This window comes from Pleurodeles waltl, chromosome 5 (genome assembly GCF_031143425.1).
Source record: "Pleurodeles waltl isolate 20211129_DDA chromosome 5, aPleWal1.hap1.20221129, whole genome shotgun sequence".
NCBI classification, from domain to species: Eukaryota; Metazoa; Chordata; class Amphibia; order Caudata; family Salamandridae; genus Pleurodeles; species Pleurodeles waltl.
Window position 1 is genome coordinate 91,158,679 of NC_090444.1, and position 23,357 is coordinate 91,182,035.

A 23,357-nucleotide genomic window follows, 5' to 3' on the forward strand; every position below is an offset into this window, starting at 1 on the left:
ACCCCTGGGTCTCCCTTTGAACTCCATTACAAACCAGACGCCTATTTGCAATCTGCACCCGGCCGCCCCGTGCCGCTGAGGGTGTACTTTTTGTGCTGACTTGTGTCCCCCCCGGTGCCCTACAAAACCCCCCTGGTCTGTCCTCCGAAGTCGCAGGTACCTACCTGCTGGCAGACTGGAACCGGGGCACCCCCTTCTCCATTCAAGCCTATGTGTTTTGGGCACCACTTTGACCTCTGCACCTGACCGGCCCTGAGCTGCTGGTGTGGTAACTTTGGGGTTGCCAAAACTTTGAACCCTGTAGGTGGTTTACTTACCTGCAAAACTAACAAACACTTACCTCCCCCAGGAACTGTTGAAATTTGCACTGTGTCTAGTTTTAAAATAGCTTATTGTCATTTTTGCCAAAACTGTACATGCTATTTTGCTGATTCAAAGTTCCTATGATACCTAAGTGAAGTACCTTTCATTTGAAGTATTGACTGTAAATCTTGAACCTGTGGTTCTTAAAATAAACTAAGAAAATATATTTTTCTATACAAAACCTATTGGCCTGGAATTGTCTTTGAGTGTATGTTCCTCATCTATTGCCAGTGTGTGTACAACAAATGTTTAAAACTACCCTCTGATAAGCCTACTGCTCGACTACACTACCACAAAATAGAGCATTAGAATTATCTCTTTTTGCCACTATCTTACGACTAAGGGGAACCCTTGGACTCTGTGCATGGCATTTCTCACTTTGAAATAGTACATACAGAGCCAACTTCCTACAGAGAGCGATGGCTACTGTCTGCTATGCACGTGGCTCTCAGAGCCTTGACTAGAGAAACTAAGGTGCTGGGTTGGATGCGCAGACCCACTAGGATGACCCCCCTGTGAGAGGGTGGCTGGGTGTCAGAAATCAGAAAATTGACAGGATTTGAGACGTGGTATCACATTGGAATTTCTAATCTGGGAGATGTGCTGGAAAGAGGAATCTTATCCTCTTTGCTGCACTGAGGGATGCTTATGGGCTCAGCGAGACTCAGTTCCTCTATTACCCTCGACTGAGGCATGCTTGGAGAGCTGAGGGCCTCCCTGGGATGGAAGTAACGGAATATGCCCTGCTGGAGGGTAGACTGTTGACTGAACAGTTAATGGCAAAAGCTGTCTCTATGGTGTATAGGACAATACATAATAACATGCCGGACACCCTTAGTAAACTATGCCGCCGATGGGAGACTGGCTTAGGGGACATGCAGGATATCGATTGGGAGGCAGCGCTGATGTTTCCCCGAGAAGTTGCCATCAGGTCGAGGCTGTGACTTATTCAGTTTAAAATCCTTCATAGGATCTATTATGATAGGTAGCGTCTACATACTATGGGGCGGGTGCAACACCCGAACTGTGCACGATGTCAAGGGTAGATAGGCACCTTTTTCCATACCATATGGGAGTGCCTGGTACTGCAGGAATACTGGGGGAAGTTTGTTTGGGGACTACAGAGGGTGGTTGCGGAGCTGCTACCGCTTGACCCCAAATTTGTCCTCCTCGTCATTCCCAATGATGTAGATGTGCCCAGGCAAATCTCTTATTCTGCAATCTTGGGTTAGTGGTGGCTAAGAGAGACGTGGCCCGTTTGTGGGGCATAGTGCTTGGACCCACAGTAGAGATGTGGAGGAGAGGAATGGATGGCTTCATGATGGCAGAAAAGGTAACATATGCAAACAGAGGCTGTCTGAGAAAGTTTGAAAGGATATGGAGTGCTTGGTTGACTTATCATTCACCATCTCTGTAGGAAGGAAAGGTTGCGGGTTTCCTGGGGTTCCATGGAGGTCTGTAATCGAAGGCAAGATGGGAGGGGGTGGGACCCATGCACAGGAGAACGGGACCTTCATAAAGAACTGTTTAAGACTGCCAGAATGTCTGTGGGAATTTGAGGGGAGGGAAGAATTTGCAGTTGAAATGCCTTTGTTTACTTTTGGTGCCAAAGTACAGTGCTGTCTGTATGGTTTTTTTTTTAATCTGGTATGCACCGGTTGGAAAAATTTAATACAAAGAGTTAAAAAAAAAAGAAGAATCCAAAAAAGGCGCCGCTGTAATGATATTTGGATTAAGTTAGCAGAGGCAGCAAAGTGTAACAAGTCAAAAGCTTTTCCTAGAATTGTAGGTGAAAATGCAGGCTCTCTGGTTGAGCCAAAAATAAATACCATAACTAGCATGGAATGGCAGATTATATAATTTCCTTATATGCCATGAATCTTCAGTCCTATGTAGGGTGTATTGAAAAGCTCCTAGATGATGGGGTAGCTGCAAGAAATTTCACCTTCTGCCCTCGTTGCAACAGGAAGTATTGTGCCACCTTAAGGCTGCCAGAAAGATGGGTGCTATAGGTCCTGATCAATTGCGCTTTTTTCTTTATTGTTATTCAACTAGGAAGGTTCCAAGCTCATGGAGAGGAAGTATTATATTTTCATAAGAAGGGATCTATAAATTTGCTGGCCAATTATAGGCAGATCACCTTATTAGATGCTTCAGGAAAAATCTTTGCCAGATGTATTTTAAAGAACTTGCTAGGCTGGGCAGAAGAAAACAATATCATCCCATTGTAACAGACTGTGTTTAGAGCTGGACACTCAACCCTTGATAATATGATGGTGATTCATCTGCTGCTGGAAAAATATGTGAAGTGGAAGAAAATGCCTGTCTACGTGGCCTTTATAGATTTTTCAACTGCGTTTGATCACGTAAACAGGCAGATTCTTTGGAAGAAGTTGAATGCCATGGGTATTCCTGAAGGCCTTTTAAAACTTATGATTGTCCTTCATACAGAAGTATAGTGTCATGTCATGTTAGAGGGTAGGTTGGGTATGACACCGAAAATTCCAACTAGAAATGGGCTGTTTATTGGACCCTTTACTTTTTTCATTATATATGGCAGAATTATCATTGGCATTGAGTATGATTGGTGGGGATGCCCCAAAATTATGTGGTTACCCTATGGGGACTCTCCTTTACACAGATAATTTTGTCTTAAGCCTTCAGAAGCGTCTAGACGCTCTGTCAACCTACTCTGATGCCCAGTTTCTAAAGGTCAATATCAATAAGACTAAAGTTATGAGACGCTCTGTAAAAGGTTGTCCGAGGGGTAAAGGAGATAGTTGGTCCTTAAAAAATATTCCCTTACAGGTAGTACTTCTATTTGGGCAGAATCATCTCAGTGAATTTGGCAGATAAAGACCACATTGCCCATATTTCAAATAAGGCTTATGCTCATGGAAATGGACTAAAACACTTTATGGGATAACTGGTTATAGGCATTTTAAACTTCTTTTAACAGTTTATAAAATGAAGATTCCTCCCACTCTTCTTTATGCTGTTGAAATGATTAAAGTTAGCGGTTGGCATTTCCTGCATAAGGTGGAAGGTAAGATTTTACGTTCTATTTGCACTTTAAATTCCATGGCCTCAGTGGAAGCTTTACGATTAGAATTAGGATTGGAGAGTACGTATACTAGAGAATTAGCAGCTATCTTGAGGTGGTGTCATTGTATTTTTACATGCTAATGCTAATACTTTAAGGGGGTTTATAGCTTTGGAAATTCTTCTTGACTATGCACGTTCTGGGCCGATTTTATTTAATGTTCAATCTACACTGGAGCACTTTACAATGCCAAAATTGGACATTCAGAATATGAGCTATGTTCATCTTAAGTCATTTTAAAAATGTCATATGAAGAATTTTTCCATGCTGTATGAAGGTTTGTAATGCCAACCCTTGTTTTGCTAATGTGACTCATTCATGTTTTCCGGCTACTCCTAAACCATATTTAATCTGAAATTTGGAGCAAAGGGTACAAAGGTGTATGTTGCTCCTCAGGATGAATAGTGTGCTGGTAATGACTGATGCTTGGAGGGGCGTTTCTAGGAAAGAAGAAATTTGTAATTTGTGCTATTTAGATATTCAGGCTATTGAGTATGTTATTTTTGTTTGCCCAGTTTGAAGGATAATACTAGAACAAAGATTTTTTAAATCATTGTTTAAAAGGTATGGAGTAAGAACTGCTGAGGATGCTATGGAGTTGTTAAATTACCTGATAAATGAATTAATGTGTGGAAAGCTTTTTACATGTTTTAATTATTTTATGATTTTATACTCATTTGTTTTATATACTGTAGATCTCGATGTAAGATCTAAATCTTTTTTTTAAAAATAAACCTAAACCAAATGTTTGTCCGCCTGAACTTATTTTGTCGCCTTGGACAACTTATGTTGATTATGTATCTTTATAATTTGGTTTTGCGAATTGTCTACATGACTTTGAGCTTGTGTTTGCAAGAAATCCCTGAACTTTATTCACAACTGGAGTCTTCCTTCTGAGGTCACATTGGTTATAGTGTTTAAATTATTTGGGTTTGTACTCAAAGTGTGTTATTGGTTCTACCACCCCACTTACTGGGTCTAACGATCCATCAACCTCGAAGGCCATTGATTCCAGCAAGTGTTCTGTAGAGTTGCTTCTTGGGTTCTAAAACCCCTGTCTCCCAATTTATTATCCTTTTTTCTGGGCTCTGAGCACAGATATTTGGCAGACTCTCTCAGGGATGCACATGGACAATACTTAATACCCTTTCCAAACTGAATTCTGGCGGTCTGTCCATAGCAAACTTTGTTCTTGATACCAACATCATCCTTTTCAGTATACACAGCCAGTGGATCTGCAGTAAGAAGCTAGAAATATGGCTGAGTTTATTTAAGCCTAACTCTTCGGAGATCTTTTTGATTGCTTCTTGCGTGACGCTGACTCGGAAGCAGACTCAGCAGCGGTGGAAGGGGAGGAGCCAGGGTCCGCGAGGTGCTGGGAACCACAGGGAGCCGGAGAGCTCCACGGACGCCCGCACCCGCCCTCATCTGCATCCGTTACAGATCCGCCGGAGTCCTGTTGAAAGGGGTCCCGGCACAGCTTTGAGGTAGCTGCTCTCTAGCGTGGAAAGCAGTGAGGATTTCGTGGTGCTGGGACCGAGCCCACCCGCGGCATCATCATCTTCCTGATCACCGCTCTGAGTAGAACATGGAGGACGCAGGACGGGAGCGGAGCAGGAGGAGGCAGTGGTCCGGGTGAGTGGGAGAGTGGGGGGATTTGGGGGAGTTTGAGGAATTGGGGTGCGGAATCAGGAGGGCTGATGAGAGTGACGAGCGGTAGGGGGGGTTGGGTGCCAGTGGCTGGCTGGGCTGAGCTGAGCATTCCACCCGGTGGCACCATGTGGTGGCGAGGGGAGAGTGGTGCAGTGAGGTGAGGGAGTGGTGGAGGTCAGAAGTGGTCAGAGGAGGGTTCAAATGTGTGGAGCGGCGCAGGGTGCAGGGATGGTGGGTTTAGTGGGTCTCAAGCGAGCTTTGGAGCATGCTCTGGAGCACGTTTGGAGCAGGTTGTGTGGGCACCTCACTACATCTGCCACACTTTCCGGTGGTCAGTGCACCCCTGTAATCTCGCACTTTCCCCTGTAGCCCTTGCTCCCTGTGCCTCTCTACCAAACGGCTCCGCTCCCTGATTACTGATTACTGATTTTTCTCTGATCCGCCCTCCCTTGCTTTGCCATTGCTCTGCCATCAGCTGCCCTCGCACTGTATCCCGTGTGCTACTCATCACTCACCTCGAGCTATGCCCCTGCCCCGCACGCACCCCCACACCTTGCTCTCTGCCCCGTCCTGCCCAGTGCTCCCCTGTCCTGTCCCCACTTCCTCCTCCCCGTGCTGGTGTCCACTCATTCCGCTCCCCATCTCCCGCCATCCCAGCAGGAGGCCTTGCGACAGGGGATCCCTTAACTGGTTCATCCATCAGAGGTGAGCATAGCTGTTCCAGGTAACAGCCGCAGAGTGAGTGCACCAGGTCCACACGGAAGCGGCCCAGCTTGGTCTGAGTGCGGCTTGTGAGTAACCTATGTGGCCAGCTCACCTCCTATCCCCGAGTTCAAGATCTGCCAGTCCTTCTCCTCCAAAAACCTCAAGTTATCAGGCTTCAGCGGAGTGTGAATTACCAGAGAAATCCGAGACCGGAGACTGATTCTTCGAGTCATCATGAGATCTGGTCGAGTCAGGGATCTTACAGAGGGCAAAACGAGGACCCAAAAACCCCAAAGGAGGGCGCAAAGGAAAGGGAAATGTTCTGCACCAAGAGAACAAAACAGTGGACTTGACCAACTGATATTGCCTCTTACCCCTATTCAGGTCTACCTTAAGAAGCCAGGAAGCATTAACAAGTTTACATTCCTAAAAGATCCAACTGCTGCTATTTTTTCAAATTCTGATACCACTGAGGGCCTTACAACCCCACTGGTCCCGCAAATATTGGGTTCAGTGCAGATGTGGCAGGATGCATCAGGTAATAAAAACTCACCAAGAACTCTTACTTTCCCGAAAGCCTTGAGCCAGCTTTTGGTGCCCGAATCCCACCTTCAGGAGGCTTCAGAGGAGCAAGCTGCAGTAGGACACGGCGTAAACTTAGTCCTCGAGCATCTGAACAACCTCTGGGACATGAGCAAAGCAACAGTGCATAAGAACTTTCAGGGGTGCACCACCCTGATCATGGCTCAGGGTCATGCTCCGGAGGAGAAAACTCCTCAAGGTGACTGGCAACAGGTCATAACAGTTAACCCATGCAACACGCAGCCTCCAATCATTTTTGGCAATTTGACGGAGGCGTTTAATGACCTGTGTTTGCCAGAACTCTCCAACAGTCGACTCTCATGCCACGGTCAAGCCCTGCCATTCAGGGGGCCAAAGAGAGGTTGGATATCTGCCTTGATGCATCTACAGGAAAAATGGAAGACACTTGGTTGCAGCCACTCTCCATAACAAATGACAAAGACCTAGTCGAGGCATTGGACCTGAAACCTTTTGACTTATCAAACACTAAAGAACAGTGTCTGAGCCCACCACCACTGTCGGAGAAGGCTAATCAAAGTCCGGCCGTACTGCAACAAGGAAGAGTTTCCAGCACGATCATTGAAGTCTCTAGTGACATGAGCAAACTACAACAAGATATAGGCGCCATGGAATTTAGCAACTTGGATACTCCGTTCACCAACAATAGCTCCCTAGATGCCAACAATAGAAACAGCAAAACCCTCCCTTCAAGCAACCTTCCAGCTGAATCTACTAGCTGCGAGTTGGGTGATCTTGCGTTGTTACATGCTTCACTTCTAAACGCCCTTCACACTTCAACAACAGTCCCTAACATGCAATAAGACAAACTAGATTTACAAATTGACCTAATAAATGTTATGGCCACTCACATTGCAGATATTAATCGGAAACTGGATATATTGGCCATCTGACCACCTGTTCCAGAGGCCAATGTGGATCAACAGCAAGATCCCTGCAAATGTCGACCTATCATCGACAAATAGAGTACACTACCAAATAGTTTAACAGAAATGCTAGAAAATTTTAAAACAAATAAGAGCAACTTTTATATTCCCAATAATCCTAAACAAGGCCTATCCCACTCAGTGCATCTGCAAAAGATATTAGGAGCAGTGTCAATGAAAGATTGCCGCTCAAACTGTCCAGTAAAAAAATGTGGTAAATACTCAGGGTACAACTTATTGTGCAAACGATGATCCAGAAGTGCGAAGTAGGCCATCCGCACCCTTTGGGACTCCAAATGTCGTTCATGTCACTGCAATGGGGACACAGACGGAAAAATCAATGTCGATAAACTCAAATTGCACAGATGAATTGACAGAGAAGGGAAAAACAGCGTTGACAAATTGAGATTGTATAAACGAATATTTAGCACCAATATCCAAACGTCCATCCAAAAGGCAAAAAAATGAGCCAGAAAGGCAAGGAAAAAAACATTTACCAAAGACACTAGTGGCAATTTTTACGCCATATTGTCGACACAATCAAAGCCACAAATATGGATTTCTGGGTCTTCAAGCAATCCCCAGGTTTCAAATCATGTGAAAATCACAAGGGTAGGGGCTACCAATGGTTTAGTACAGTTAATCTCCAACGACATACAATCTGCTGACTCTCCACCATCTGCAAAACACAAAGTTCACCGGCCTACGGAACAACTTCAAATTAATTTACACCGACCGGACATGAGTGAGGAGGAGCTCAAGGACCTGCCTTCTGGCCAGGGGTGCACAATGTCAGCTTCAGAAAAAATGTCAGTACACATAGGTAGTAAAAAACCTGCACCCCAATTAGGTACTCAACCATCCGCGCAGGACCTTCCAGGGATGCTAGTGGCATTAGTACCGAAATCAAAAGATGCTTCGCAGACAGTGGCACTGGGGATGAATATGTCTCTCGGGAATCCAAGGCAGTCAGTGCATTCAAGGCCACCCATACAAGATGACTCCTTACAACTTATTGCTATTTGCCCAGCTGCCATAACGGGCAACTCGCCTAGACTCAAACCACAGCCACGGAACAACGGTGATGCGGAACACACACAGCCTATTAGTCAGTTCAGCAAACCATCCCCCTTAGCAAATCATCCACAGTCCAGCGCTAAGATCACTTGTTGGGAAATTATTTCAGAAACAAACTTAAACCCCAACCACCCCTCCAGGGTGGTAACAGTTAGTAATGAGCATGGGCTAACAACTACAAAAGTTACATTTCAGAACACACAAACTCTTACAACCGAAGTACAAAACAAGACTTTCTTAAGTAGACAAGTGGACACATCTACGATGGGCCCAAACAGTAAAGAGTGGGAGGGCAATCAGTGGAGAAAGCTAATGCCACATGGAATCATGGACTACCCCCTCCAACCTCAGCACAGGCTTACTCAGATAATGGCTGTGAATCAAGGCAGATCATTCTAACTCCACAATACACATCACGGGGCCAACAAGACTGCTTGAACAGGGCTAACATCCTGAGGCTCCTGGCTGAGTTGCCATCAACACAGAAGATTTTATCTACAGACCTAATGTGGGTAAAATTCCTCACCAGCGGCGATCAGTACATGCCAGAGAAAACATCCACCACTTGGGGAACAAGGGAAGTCGTTACATCAATTATGGACGAAAAAATGCAATTTGAAGCATGGGGCATATTGCTGTCAGAACCATCCAGACCACGCTACCCTCTGCCCCTGCTGTCAAGTTCTATAGAAAAATCAAATCATCACCGGACTTAAAGGCCCACGTATACACATTGGGGATGAATATATGGGAGTCAGAGAAGAGACAGTAGGGGGGAAGTCAACCAAAAACTTTGCATGACCCCCCCCAATTGTTCGAAGCCATATGCCAACACACCCATGATCACAGAATGATGCTCAGGCCGAACGGTGGTGGATGGCTCATATCTTAGACTCAAGAAGTAACAACTGACTTAATAAATACAATGCAGAAAATATGGACCAGGGGTCGGCTGTCACCATCATGTCCTGGAATATCACCGGAGCAAAAACCATTATTACAGACTGATTTGCAGTAGTAAACAGCTGCAATTACACTATAATTATATTACAAGAAACATGGCTAATAGACCCGGTCCACTTAGGAGGTTACACATTACACCACGTTAGTGCCGAAAAATTAAACAAATCGGGCAGGCCAAGTGGTGGTCTAGCCACGTATGTTTCCACGGTGCTACACGCTACAACAGAGCAGTTGGCATTCTCAAAGAAAGATCTGCAGGCTGTCAAACTTACTTTCAGTGACAATGGACAAACCCCTCTAGTAATTTTTATGTTTATGCTCATCCGCAGAAACGTCGGAAATCCCTGCTATTTGAGAAATTACTGAATAAAGAAGAGATAATATGCACTCACCCAACATGGGACATTTTAGTGACGGGCGATTTTAACACCCACCTAATCCACACTCCTGAACCCGATGAGCAATTGGCAGCTGAAAACACTTTATGGTCAGTTCTGCCTCAACTTCCACCAATACGGAAGAGACTGGACGTAATGGGTAAGCAATTGATAGAGGCATTAGAGCATGTGAGCATAAGGGTCCTAAATGGCAGGACCAAAGATTATATGCCGCCTAGCTACACCCACTATAGCACAAAGGCTGCAACCATAATAGACTATACGGCTGTGTCTCTTCCCTTGCTATCTCGTGTGAGCAAATTAAAAATTAAAACTACTCTCGACAGCGATCACTCATATCAAAATATAGAACTGGATATGAATGCCCCACACTTCTTGCCTGCTATTGCTGAACTAGGAAGGATTGCATCCATCAACTTAAAACGTCTGATTTGGTCAGAGTCTTCATTACCGCAGCTGTGTGAAAAGATAAAGGCCCTCATTACAGCCTTGGCGGTCGGATGAGTCCGACCGCCAAGGTTGTACTGCCATGCGGCCTCCCATGCGGCCGGAAACCCACCGGCCGCATTTGGAAATCCCCGCTGGGCCGGCGGGCGGAAACAGAGTTTCCGCCCCCTGGCCCAGCATGATGTGGGCTGTAACATTGCAGCCGGCTCCTAATGAAGCCGGCGGCAATGTGGCGGTTCGGCGGGTGCAGCAGCACCCGTTGTGCTCTTCGCGACGGGGCTGTGCCTGGGGGCCCCTGCACTGCCCATGCTAAGTGCATGGGCCGTGCAGGGGCCCCCAGGGGCCCACAACTCCCCTTCCCGCCACCCTTTCCGTGGCGGTCTCTACCGCCATGGACAGGCTGGTGGGAAGGGGAGTCACAATACCCAGGGCAGCGCTGCAAGCTGGGGCCTGCAGGAACGGCTTCTCCGGAGCATCGAAATGCTATACGATAAAACCTGGGTGCAGATTAAGGTAGCAGATGGTTAAAATTTCAAGGAGGATTCTAACAAATATAGGCTTAAAAACAAGGATGTGTTCTGGCCCGCACCTTTTTAACCTTTTTATAGCTGACCTCTCCCCAAAGCTAGATGCAACCAATTCACACTCTCCAAGGATGGAGAACCTGCTTATGTCACACCTCTCATATGCCAATGACACTGTATTATTGAGCCACGTGAAAATAGGGCTACAGTGGATAGTTAGCACTCTGGGCAATTTTGCAACGTCAAACAAATTAGAAATCAATACTACGAAGACAAATATAGCATTCCCTCCTAACTCTGTAAATAAAATTAAGTTGGGCAACATTAGCTTTGAAGTGACTCGCTGCTATAAATATCTGGGTTTTACTATAGACAACAAGGCTAACCTTGCGCTGCAAAAGCAGCTCAGAAATGAAAGCACTGAAATTTGTTTTTTTGCGCCCTAGCCGAAAAGTTAAAAGGGCCTTCGTATACACCTTTGCAGTCCGTCATGTCAGCCAAATTCCTTCCAGCTACCACATATGGAAGCGCAGCACTATACAGGAAAGATGCCTTGCTCTTGGATCAGCAACAAATAAAAATCTACAAACAAGTTTTCAATCTTTCCCGCACTTCTTCCACTGCTCAAGTTAGGATAGAATTGGGCCTTAAACAACAATAGCTGGACAGGAAAATACAGACGATAAAGACCTGGTATAAAATAAGAAGAAACAATACCAGCCCTTTAGTTGTGGTAAGCAATGATTCAAAGTCAGTATATAACAGGTACTTGCAGTACTCGCTGCAAGAGATACAAATGACACACTTGTGGGACTCTAATATGTCATATCCCCTTCTGTGCTGTGTGTTAAAAAGGATAGGTCTGCAATCCTTGCTAGATGATAAAAGCAAATTCACAGGATGCTCGCTTTGCCTGGTTTCTCATGCATACTTACACCACCCTGGCACCATCGCAATATCTGAATGAGGGAGTGCTGTCATGCAGGCTATGCAATGCTGCCAGGGAGGACATGGTCAATTTGATCTGTATTTGCCCGGCCCTAAGAGAAGCATGTCGCCAACTGCTGAAACCAGTTTTTACCAGAAACGGGATATGCTCTTGCCGGTCAGCAGTGATGAAAATGTTTGATTCAACTGATCTGCAGATAAAATGTAGACTTGTTAAATTTTGGTATGCACAGACCAAATGCTTAAACTTGCGGTCTGGGACTGCTAATACACCATAAAGATGTAGATTATGGCCCTCATTACAACTTTGGCGGTAACTACCACCTACCGCCACGGCGACGGCCGCCAACTTACCATCACCGTGGCTACAAGCCACCCACCCGCATCATGACCGTAGACGGAATTCCACCAGAAGGCTGGCGGAATACCGTCGACGGTCATGGCGGCGTACGGCGGTAAGGTGGCGCTGTTGCCAGCAGCAGCGCCACGCCAGCAAAACACCACCGACCGTATAATGAGCCATTATACGGCCTGGCGGTGTTTTGCTAGCGAACGATGCTGCTGGTAGCAGTGCAGCGTCCCATCTCCACCTGGAGGACCCCCTGCAAGCAGGTAAGTCAGGACTCCAACAGGACAGGGGGGTGGGGGGTGGTGTGTGCGTGTGTGGGAGTGTGTGTGTGTGAGGGTTGTGTGTGTCTGTTATTGAATGCGTGCAAGCGGGTGTGGGTCACGCTTAATGTGTGCATGAATGACTGAATGTGAGTGTACGTGTATGTTGTGTGTTGTGAATGCGTGTGTGCAACAATGTATGTTGGTGTGTGTTGCGCTGTGTCTGTATGTGTGTATGCATGCGTGGGTGGATGTGGGTATGTGTGTGTGTATGATTGTGTATGTGTGCGTGTGGGTGTGTAAATGTGCGGGGGCAGGAGAGCGAGGGGGAGGGTGGGGGAGGATGAGGGGGAGAGGGGTGGGGAGGCCCCTCTGCCAATATCAGGACAGTGCGCGCTCTACGGGCAACTGGAATGCAAAAACTCAGCACTTATGAGATAACGTAATTCATGGATTATGTTGATATGCTGTTGTTTAACCTTTTGCATTGTAGAGTTTAATCCTGAAGACTTATATTCAAGGTGCTTGTAAATATTGTTCATTTGCAATGCAGGCTTTCAGAGTGTGTCAGGGTGTGGTCCCTTTCCAGGGCCTTCTAGAAGCTTTCTCTGCAGCATGACTGGGTGTGGTTTGTGGGCTGGGCCAGACTCTATATAAGGGAGCCAGCCCAGCTCCACATGCTCACTATTCAGAGGTCCCGGTGCAGAGCAGCAGCAACTTCCTGAGGTCCTGTTCCGGATGCCTACTTTGATCTTCCAGGCCTTGCCCTTCATTGTGTTGGTGATCCTTGATCAGGGCGGTAAGACGGAGGTCGAGCTGGGCCCCCGATCCCGTTCTCAAAGGCTTTCGAGTTCTTGGGCCTAATTTTCATGATGAAAGATTTTACCTTGTGCGTGTGAATGTGCACTTGGTTTTTCTGGCAGTTGCATGTTGATATTCGAATCGGCAAGACGCGCAATTTATTTCTTGTGCTTAACTCATGATATTCATTGTGCGCTACCATTTCATGGCATTTACATGGTGGCTTTCGAATTGGCAAGACGTGCAATTCGTTTCTTGTGTTTAACTCTTGATATTCATTGTGCGCTACCATTTCATGGCATTTACATGGTGGCTTTGGAATCGGCAAGACGCGCGATTCATTCCGTGCATTTAACTCTTGATATTCATTGTGCGCAACTATTTCTTGGCATTTGCATGGTGACATTCGAATCGGCAAGACGCACAATTCATTCCGTGCATTTAACTCTTGATATTCATTGTGCGCAACCATTTCATGGCATTTGCATGGTGACATTCGAATCGGCAAGACGAACAATTCATTTCCCGCATTTAAACCTTGATGTACAGATCGCTTGCAGTGTGCGCAATTCTTTTCCCGCATTTAAAACTTTATGTTACATTCTATGTGCATGTTAAGTCTTTAGTACAATTCCTATTGTTCTCCAGGGAATGTTTGGATTGCCTTTTGTCCTCATGTAATGAGGCAGTATTGGTTCTGGTACATTGTTCTAGAAGGTTCTTGTATTCCTAGACAGTATGTTTCAACTCATGAAAAGTCCATATGAAACATTGTACTAACCATTCTTGATTCTTTTCCAGGTACCTAGATTTCTTGAGGCCTAATTAGAGTCTAGTTCTAGGCCATTCATTTTTCCTCAGTCTAAGTGTTACTTCATGTTCCGAGTATCATTGAACTCTAGACTCAACAGAGTGGTATTTCATGTTCCGAGTATCATTGAACTCTAAACTCAACAGAGTGTTATTTCATGTTCCGAGTATCACAGATCTCTAGACTCAACAGAGTGTTATGTCATGTTCCGAGTATCACAGAACTCTAGACTCAACAGAGTGTTATTTCATGTTCCGAGTATCATAGAATTCTAGACTCAACAGAGTGTTATTTAATGTTCTGAGTATCACTGAACTCTAGACTCAACAGAGTGTTATTTCATGTTCCGAGTATCACTGAACGCTAGACGCAATATAGTGTTATTTCATGTTCCGAGTATCATTGAACTCTAGACTCAATAGAGAGTTTTTATGAATCTAAATGTGATTTTATTCTGACGTTGTGTTGTTTAACCTTTTGTTTCCTACAGGTCTCCTTCCCTGCTGTTCTTAGACTATGTGACATTCTAATCAGAGTATTGGAGCTGTCTTGTGGTGGACATGTTGGGAACGTGCGCAGACCCCGAGGATCTGGTCTCCCTGACACCCTCTCAGTGTCAGGGAAGGAATTCCCTGGCACTGATAGTGCCTACCTAGCAAAACAAAAGGATGATGGACGGAGTGCTGACAATGCAAACACTCACCCCCAGTCACAGATCTGGGTTTAATCCATCGTTTTTTTGCTGCCCATGCCATTCCAGTTTGGACCCAGCCATATGCAAATCAGTCTTGACCCTGTTCCCTATGGGAACAGTCCAGCCCGAACTGCCAGGCCAGGTCTTCCCTGGACTGGAAACAAGCATCCTGGGACCGGTTTCGGGGTTTCACCCCTCATCAGCCAGGCTAGCTTGAATCCAGTGGCATGGGAAGCACGGGACCCACGTCTGGGCATACCCTTCCCACTTAGGGCAACATTAGCAAAACAAAAGGATGATGGACGGAGTGCTGACAATGCAAACACTCACCCCCAGTCACAGATCTGGGTTTAATCCATCGTTTTTTTGCTGCCCATGCCATTCCAGTTTGGACCCAGCCATATGCAAATCAGTCTTGACCCTGTTCCCTATGGGAACAGTCCAGCCCGAACTGCCAGGCCAGGTCTTCCCTGGACTGGAAACAAGCATCCTGGGACCGGTTTCGGGGTTTCACCCCTCATCAGCCAGGCTAGCTTGAATCCAGTGGCATGGGAAGCACGGGACCCACGTCTGGGCATACCCTTCCCACTTAGGGCAACATTAGCAAAACAAAAGGATGATGGACGGAGTGCTGACAATGCAAACACTCACCCCCAGTCACAGATCTGGGTTTAATCCATCGTTTTTTTGCTGCCCATGCCATTCCAGTTTGGACCCAGCCATATGCAAATCAGTCTTGACCCTGTTCCCTATGGGAACAGTCCAGCCCGAACTGCCAGGCCAGGTCTTCCCTGGACTGGAAACAAGCATCCTGGGACCGGTTTCGGGGTTTCACCCCTCATCAGCCAGGCTAGCTTGAATCCAGTGGCATGGGAAGCACGGGACCCACGTCTGGGCATACCCTTCCCACTTAGGGCAACATTAGCAAAACAAAAGGATGATGGACGGAGTGCTGACAATGCAAACACTCACCCCCAGTCACAGATCTGGGTTTAATCCATCGTTTTTTTGCTGCCCATGCCATTCCAGTTTGGACCCAGCCATATGCAAATCAGTCTTGACCCTGTTCCCTATGGGAACAGTCCAGCCCGAACTGCCAGGCCAGGTCTTCCCTGGACTGGAAACAAGCATCCTGGGACCGGTTTCGGGGTTTCACCCCTCATCAGCCAGGCTAGCTTGAATCCAGTGGCATGGGAAGCACGGGACCCACATCTGGGCATACCCTTCCCACTTAGGGCAACATTAGCAAAACAAAAGGATGATGGACGGAGTGCTGACAATGCAAACACTCACCCCCAGTCACAGATCTGGGTTTAATCCATCGTTTTTTTGCTGCCCATGCCATTCCAGTTTGGACCCAGCCATATGCAAATCAGTCTTGACCCTGTTCCCTATGGGAACAGTCCAGCCCGAACTGCCAGGCCAGGTCTTCCCTGGACTGGAAACAAGCATCCTGGGACCGGTTTCGGGGTTTCACCCCTCATCAGCCAGGCTAGCTTGAATCCAGTGGCATGGGAAGCACGGGACCCACGTCTGGGCATACCCTTCCCACTTAGGGCAACATTAGCAAAACAAAAGGATGATGGACGGAGTGCTGACAATGCAAACACTCACCCCCAGTCACAGATCTGGGTTTAATCCATCGTTTTTTTGCTGCCCATGCCATTCCAGTTTGGACCCAGCCATATGCAAATCAGTCTTGACCCTGTTCCCTATGGGAACAGTCCAGCCCGAACTGCCAGGCCAGGTCTTCCCTGGACTGGAAACAAGCATCCTGGGACCGGTTTCGGGGTTTCACCCCTCATCAGCCGATGGATTAAACCCAGATCTGTGACTGGGGGTGAGTGTTTGCATTGTCAGCACTCCGTCCATCATCCTTTTGTGTTGTTAAAGTTGCCTTAAGTGGGAAGGGTATGCCCAGACGTGGGTCCCTTGCTCACTGTGCCACTGGAATCAAGCTAGCCTGGCTGATGAGGGGTGAAACCCCGAAACCGGTCCCAGGATGCTTGTTTCCGGTCCAGCGAGGACCTGGCCTGGCAGTTCGGGCTGGACTGTTCCCATGAGGAACAGGGTCAAGACTGATTTGCATATGGCTGGGTCCAAACTGGGGTGGCATGGTGAGCAAAAGAACGATGGATTAAACCCAGATCTGTGACTGGGGGTGAGTGTTTGCATTGTCAGCACTCCGTCCATCATCCTTTTGTGTTGTTACTGATAGTGCCTACCGCCATGGTTTTTGTGGTGGTACGCTTGCCACGAAAACCATGGCGGTAGGCGGGGTCTTAATCCCAAGGGTGGGATTGTGACGGCCGCCTGGCTGGAGACCGAAGTCTCCAGCCCAGCGGCCGTTACCACCCTGGCGGACGGAGTGGTACTTTGGCGGTTTGGCTTGAGCCAAACCGCCAATGTCATAATTTGGGAAAAGGTATCGCCAGCCTGTTGGCAGTACCTTTCCCCAAATTACCGCCAATCGCCAGGGTCGTAATGAGGGCCAATGTTCTTGAAACATGTAGAACCTGACACATGGAAATGTTTGTGCTTTTTAATTGTTTAAATATTGTTATTATTGTTTTAGCATAAATTCAATAATTGTATAGTGGATATTGAATCTTAATTGTGTTTAGTTTTATTAAATATCAGTATCCCTATATGTTGTTAGGTCGGCAACATAAAGGCAGCTTTTTTAAATATCCACCTGTAATAATTATGTAATTAGCTGACTATTTTGCTAAGAATTTAATTTATCATGCAAATAAAATAAATAAACAGCTTAACTCTGAGGAAGTGGGTTTTATAGACAACCCAGTTATGTCTCAACACAGTTCTAAGAGAACATCTGCTCAAACCCTGTTAGCTGTAGCACAAGCAACAGCCAATTCACCTAAGAAATGCACTTGATGCAGTACCACCAATTTACAAATCAAGAAAGCCACACAATAAAAGGTCAGACAAAGTGAAAAATCAGCAGACTTGAGAGGAGCAAGGGCAGACTGGGAGGAGAATAGACAAGCTGAGGGTAAAGTGGGCAAACTCTAGAGAAGAAATTACAGACCAAGGGGAAATCAAGGCTGGACTGGTCTACCAGCCATCTGGTGTTTTCCCGGGAAGATGGCAGGGTGGGGGACTCTTTTGTTAGTGGGTCAGTTTTGTAGCTGTGCAGCAGTTTTAAAAGCACTGCAGTTACTTGTATATCCAACAGGTGCCAAGATAACTCTGGTGATTAATGTACCTGCTGGAGAGAGATCTGAGTTTTTTCTAGTGCCAGTTTTGACTCATCTAAAGTATCTGTGTACGATGCAGATTACAGAAAAGTATTTTATGTGCAATGCTCAGAGGGAATTGTTTTGGGGAGAGAACCCCCCAAACCCCATTTAGTGGTCAGGATCGCTTGCTCGCTATGCACCCTGTGGGGACTGATCCAACAAAATATGCCAGAGCTGCTTTGGGTTCCCAGTCCAGCCCTGGGGGAGATCAACTGAAGACTGCGGAAATGCGGGCAGAACCAGAGGAGAGAAAACAAGCAGACTGAGAAGAAAGCAGAAAACCTTGGAAAAAAAAATCCAAAATTGGGTAGAACATTTCAAACAGAAGAGACATGAGGCAGCCCAAGGGGGTGCAGTCATATTTAGGGAAACTGGAGAAAAAGGGGCAGGCTAAATGAGTAGTGGGCAGTTGAGGGGAAAGTGGACAGACTCTGGGGGGAGAAAGAGTAAATTGAGGGGAAAACAGACAGACTGAGTAGAAGGCAGACAGACTGAAAAAAACAGGACAGAATTGGGGTCAAATAGTTTCATCAAAAATGGACAGACTCGAGAGGAGAGCGCACAGACTAGGGGAAAGCAGGTGTCCTCGGGAGAATAGAAATAATCTGTGGTGAACAGGGAAACCTGGCAAAGTAGACTGGCTCAAAGAGAGACCGGGCAAAGAGGGCAGACTCAAGGGGAGAACGGGGAGAGTAGTGCAAAGCGAGTAGACTGACAGGGAGCAGGCAGAGAAGCAACAGTGAACAGCCTCAGGAGAAAGTGTCCTGATTTGGAGGGAGAGTGTTGTGTTTTAAATGAAGCTTTACTTGTAGAATGCTGGGGTAGCTGGCATTCATAGAATGTATTGGTTTAAGATGCAGAATGTTGCTGAGTGGAGACAGTTGATGAAAGGACATCTGTGAAGCTGGTGTCCTTTCGTGCTCCTCAGCTAAATAAAGGAATGCTGCATATCAATACTTCAGAGTCTATTCTTCTCTATTGAAAGGAAAGACTCAGGGGAGTGGGCAGACTCGACGTGTAGAATGGGCAGTTTGGGCAATGAGGGCAGGCTAAGAGGAAATTTGGCAAAAATGGGGGAGAAATCTTAGAACAGAGAAAGCAGGCAGGCTGAAGGGAATGCGGGCAGACTGGGATAATGGGAAAAGGAAGAAAGAGGTGAGGTGGAAGGTGAGGAGTACAGACTCGGCAGGAGAGCGAGCAGGCTCTCAGAAAGCAAGCAGGTGAAAGGGAAAACACTTAATCAAGGTCGAATGGGTGCAATGGATGCAAATGGGCTGATTGAAGAGGAGAACGGTCAGACTGGGGGAAAGTAGGCAGGCTGAGGGGAAAGTAGGTAGTCTCGGGGCAGATTCATGGGAGAATGAGAAGATGTGGGTGAAAGCGGTCAAAGACTGAGAGAAGAACAAGCAAACTGTGGAGAAAGTAGGCAAACTCAAAGAAAACAGAAAGTCTTGAGGGGCGAATGTGTGGGGACAGCTGATGAATGAGTGAAAAGAATGGACAGATAGAGAAAAATCAGGCAGACTCAGGGTATGGTAAAACAGGCAGACTTGGTTGAGGATGAGCAAATTGGGTTAAAATTGGGAGGATCTTGAGGGACAACAGAAGTGGCGGATGGTGGGCAGACTGAGGGGAAGTGGACAGACTCAAGGGGGAGGAGTGGCAGACAGCGGGCAAGCAAGCAGACTCATAGGAGAATGAGCAGACTGCTGGCAAATTGAGATATGGAGTGGAAAGTGGGCAGATTTGGACGAGAATGGACTGAAATGGGAATAGCGGGTAGTCCCAGAGGAAAGTGGCTGGTCTCAGATTAGAAAAGGCTGATTGGAGGGAAGTGGGCATGTTCAGTGGAAGTGAGCAAATTCTGGAAGGGGTGGGCAGACTATGCAGTTTTGTAATGGGAGTTAATATAGAATGTATAAGGGTGGGTTGAGAATCTCAAACAGCCTGCATTGATGACTTGGGGTAGAAATGGGTGACACAGAGGGTTTTTTAAAGACTGGCGGATGTGTGGCTGGGCGTCTGCCGAGGGGTTTAGAAGATTTATTAAGTATCAAGTGGGTTTACCTCCCCAATTTCCACTGTTTGCGTTGTTTCCCCTCCGTTCCACCATTCTCACTACTCTTTTGTTTTTTTTAGCTTGACCCCTCACAACTTCCTCTGTTGCTCTGCTACACCTTCGCTCTCTTCCATTTCTCTGTTACAATCTTCCCTGCTCCTCCATTGCTCTTCATCGCCCCAAAACCCAGGCTCTGCACTGTTGTTTCTCTACTATTCTCAAAGCATCTGCTTGCCCAGCTCCTCAACATTGTTACCCCACAACTCCTCTTCCTGTTTTTTTTAGGTCTTACCTAGACAGCGCATGCATGTCTCTTTGTGACTATTCTAATCTTACAGTGGGCCTAGAGCCCGCCCATTGCTTACCATTTGATGGCTGGCGTGGCTCTCGTCTTAACAGCCTTGTAGATGGTCACTGCAGGCCAAGCATAGTTTCAGTTTATGTCTGTGGAGCCGGGACCAAGCACTGATTCATTCAACTTAATCAGTTCCTATCCACTGCTCCTGACTATATTGAGGTACTTCTATTTACCTTCCATGGCCCTGAAATCAGAAGGTGAGTGACTGGCAAACATTTGCTCAACAGGACAAACAAAATTGCAAAGTTTCTTTTATTTTGCTAAGTCTTCTTTTCTCCAAACACCAATCCAAAACAATCTGTCCCAATCCAATCTAAGGCAGTTTGCCCCACTCCAATCTACCCCAGTCTAATCTAAAGTAATCTGTTTCACTCCAATGTGCCCACTCCAGTTCAAAACAACCTGCCCTGCTCCAATCTAAAAGAATCGGTCCCACTCCAGTCCAAAACAATCTGCCCCACTCTAATCTAAAATAATCTGTCCCACTCAAATCTGGCCACTCCAATTCAAAGCAATCTGCCCGCTCCAATCCAAAACAATCTGTCCCACTCCAAACTAAAACTATCTGCCTGTTACACTCTGCCCCACTCATTCCAAAACAATCTGCCCCACTCAAATCTGCACCACTTCAATCCAAAACAATCTGCCCCACTCCTATCCAAAACATTCTTCCCCACTTAAAATCCAAAACAATCCTCCCCACTCCAATCCAAAACAATCAGCCCCACTCAAATAAAAATAAACTGCTCCACTCCAATCCAAAACAGTCTGCCCTACTCCAATCCAAAATAACCTGCCCCACTCTAATAACAACAATCTGCCCTGCTCCAATCTGCACCACTCCAATCCGGAACACTCTGCCCCACTCCAATAAAAAACAATCTTTTCCACTCAATTCTGCTCTGTGCCAATCCAAAACAATCTGCCCCACTCCAAAACAACCTGCTCACTCCAATCCACAACTTTCTGCCCAACTCAAATCGAAAACAATCTGCCCTACTCCAATTTGCCCCTCACCAATTCAAACAATCTGTCCCACTCCAATCTGCCCACTCCAGTTCAGAAAAATCTGCCCAGCTATAATCCAAATCAATCAGCCCCATGCCAATCTGCCCAATTCCATTCCAAAACAATCAGCCCCACTCCAATCCAAAAACTCTGGCCCACTCACATCTGCTGCACTTCAATCCAAAACAATCTGCCCTGCTCCAATCTGCCCCACTCCAATCCAAAACAATCCGCCCCACTCCTATCCAAAACATTCTCCCCCCTTCCAATTCAACACAATCTGCCCCACTCCAATACAAAACAATAAGCCCCACTCCAGTAAAACCAATCTGCACCACTTCAATCAAAAACAATCTTCCCTTTCAAGTCCAAAACAATCTATCCCACTCAATCCAAAACTATCAGTCCCACTGTAATAAAACAAATCTGCACCACTCCAATCCAGAACATTCTGCCCCACTCCAATCCAAAACAATCTTCCCCGCTGCAATCTGACTCACGCCAATCCAAAACAATCTGCCCCACTCCAAAACAATCTGCCCTATTCCAATCCAAAACAATCTATCCCATTCAATCCAAAATTATCTGTCCCACTCTAATAAAAACAATCTGCACCACTCCAATCCAGAACGTTCTGCCCACTCCAATCCAAAACAATCTTCCCCACTGCAATCTGACCTACGCCAATCCAAAACTATTTACCCCACTCCAAAACAATCTACCCCACTCCAATCCAAAATAATCTACCCCACTCCAAACCAAAACAATCTGCTCCACTCCAAACTACTCCACTCCAATCTTCCCCACTCCAATCTAAAGCAATCTGCCCTACTCTAACAAAAACAAATTGCACCACTCTAATCCAAAATAAACAGCCACCACACCAAACCAAAAGAATCTGCCCAACTCTAATCTGCCCCACGCCATTCCAAAAGAATCTGCCCCACTCAAATTTAAAACAATCTTCCCCAATTCAATCTAAAACAATTTACCCACTGTAATCCGCCCCACTCCAATCCAAAACAATATGCCTCACTCCAATCCAAAACAATCTGCCCCACTCCAGTCCAAACAAACCTGCCCCACTCATATCTGGCCCATGCCAATCCAATACATTCTGCCCAACTCCAAATGCAAAACAATATGCCCCACTCCCATCCAAAACAATCTGCCCCACTCCAATCCAAAAGAATCTGGCCCACTCCAATGTGTCCCACTACAATCCAAAACAATCTGCCCCACTTCAATATGCCCCATTCCAATCCAAAACATCCTTCCCCACTCCAATTTGCCCCACTCCAACCCAAAGCAACCTCCCCCACTCCACTCTGCCCCACTCCAATCCAAATCAATTTGCCCCACTCCAATCTGCCCCACTACAGTGCAAAACAATCTGCCCAACTCTAATTTGCTCCATATCAATCAGACCCACTCAAATCCAAAAGAATCTGCCCCACTCCGATCTGCCCCACTCTGATCTGTCCCACTCCAATCTTCTCCACTTCAATCCGCCCCACTCCAATCCACCCCACATCAATACAATCCACCTCACCCCAATCTGCCCCACTCCACCCCAATCATCTCCAATCCAGTCCATTACAACCTACTCCACTCCAATTTAAACCAATCTGCCCCACTCCAATCTGCCACACTCCAATCTACAACAACCTACCCCACTCCAATCTAAAACATCCTGCCCCACTCCAATCCAAAGCAACCTGTCACACTCCATATGCCCCACTCCAATCCAAAACAATCAGACCCACTCCAATCAAAACCAATCTGCCCAACTTCAATTTGCCCCACTCCAATTCAAAGTAAAACGTCCCACTACAATCTGCCCCACTCCAATCCAAAACAATATGACCCACTCCAATGTAAAACAATCTGCTCAGCTCCAATCTTTCCAACTTCAATCCAAAATAATTTGCCCCACTCCAATCCAAAAGAATCTGCCCTACTCCTATCCAAAACATTCTTCCCCACTCCAATCCAAAACAATATGCCTCACTCCAATCCAAAACAATTAGACCCACTCCAATAAAAA